Below are 1,546 nucleotides of genomic sequence, written 5' to 3'. Positions count from 1 at the left end.
AGCATTACATGGATTGGCAAATAGGCCAATCAGAGAAGCCCTTGACGGCAGCAGGAACCACTCTCATTGGTTCCAAACTCCGTACTCCGATTGGTTGTTATCTGTTGGGTGTGGTTTTGCCCGTTCAAATTATATATAAGTCAGCATTGTTCTATGTATCTTTGTCTAGTGTTGTTATGAGCTGAAGAAGATTAAATCACTCAATTCATAATACCCCCGGCAACAGACACCCTGTGAAGTAGGTAGGGCTGAGAGAGCTCTTTGTCTAGTGTTGTTATGAGCTGAAGAAGATTAAATCACTCAATTCATAATACCCCCGGCAACAGACACCCTGTGAAGTAGGTAGGGCTGAGAGAGCTCTGAGAGAACTGCTCTTGAGAGAACATGTAACTGACCCAAGGTCACTCAGCAGCTGCATGTGGAGGAGTGGGGGGATCAAACCCGATTCTTCAGAAGAACCACTCATAACCAGTGTTCCCTCTAAGCTGAGTTAGTGTGAGCTAGCTCACAGTTTTTTAACCTCCAGCTCACACATTTTTGTCTTAGTTCAGGAAGGCTGACTCCAGAGCAAACTGATTTATGCAGTAGCCAAATTACCTGCTCACAACTTTAATGCTAGTAGCTCACAAAGTAGAATTTTTGCTCACAAGACTCCACAGCTTAGAGGGAACATTGCTCATAACCACTACACCAAACTGACTCTATAAAAGGTGCTACATGTCACAGAGGAGACCTGAGCCTCTGACCATAAGCCAGGATCCAACAGCACCCCCAAGTGACGAATCTGCTCTTTCAGGACAAGTGTTACCCCCCTCTAAGATGGGGTGACTTCTCAGTCATTGAGCAACTTTGCCGCTGATCAATAGCACCTCAGTCCTGTCTGTACTGAGCTTCAGTTTATTGACCTTCAGCCATCTCATTATTTTACTATTTCCAGGCACCTGCTAAGGACTTTGTTATGTCTTAAGTTAATAAAGCAATGTTTAGCTTAAGCATAAGTTCCATAAAACAAAGCAGTGTTTGGATTGAAGAACTAACCAATCAGAGAAGCCTGTGTTTTCTGCAGGAGCCACTTTCATAGGTTCCAAGCCCAGTAATTCTATTGGTTGTTATCTATTGTTGGGTGTGGTTTACTCCTGTTCAAATTTTTTTTGTCAGCCTGGTTCTATGCATTTTTGTCTTGTGTTGTTATGAGCTGAATAAACATGAATCACTTCTTTGAGAGCTGCCTCGATCTCAGTTCATAATAGACTTCCACAGTTACAGCCACTACTCCATGTAAACGATCTGTCGGGCAGCTAACAACACTTTTTCATTTTCTTTTAGGACACTTTTAACTTGCAGTGCACTTTAAACTTCCATGCAATATGGACTCAAAGCAGCTTACAATGTACAAAACACACAAAAGACAATCAGATTTCACATACAAGCAAAGTAAGCATGTTTCACAATTATGACTTTCTATTAACAAAGTAGTTCATGAGGCAGAGCAGGGGGCAACCGCTTTGCCTTTGTTGAAACAGACAGGCAGACACTCACTTCCTTC

The sequence above is a fragment of the Gekko japonicus genome, unplaced genomic scaffold, assembly GCF_001447785.1.
Source record: "Gekko japonicus isolate JY-2015 unplaced genomic scaffold, Gekko_japonicus_V1.1 scaffold631, whole genome shotgun sequence".
Taxonomy (NCBI): domain Eukaryota; kingdom Metazoa; phylum Chordata; class Lepidosauria; order Squamata; family Gekkonidae; genus Gekko; species Gekko japonicus.
The sequence above is the reverse complement of the archived record's forward strand: the minus strand, read 5'-3'. Positions refer to the sequence as shown.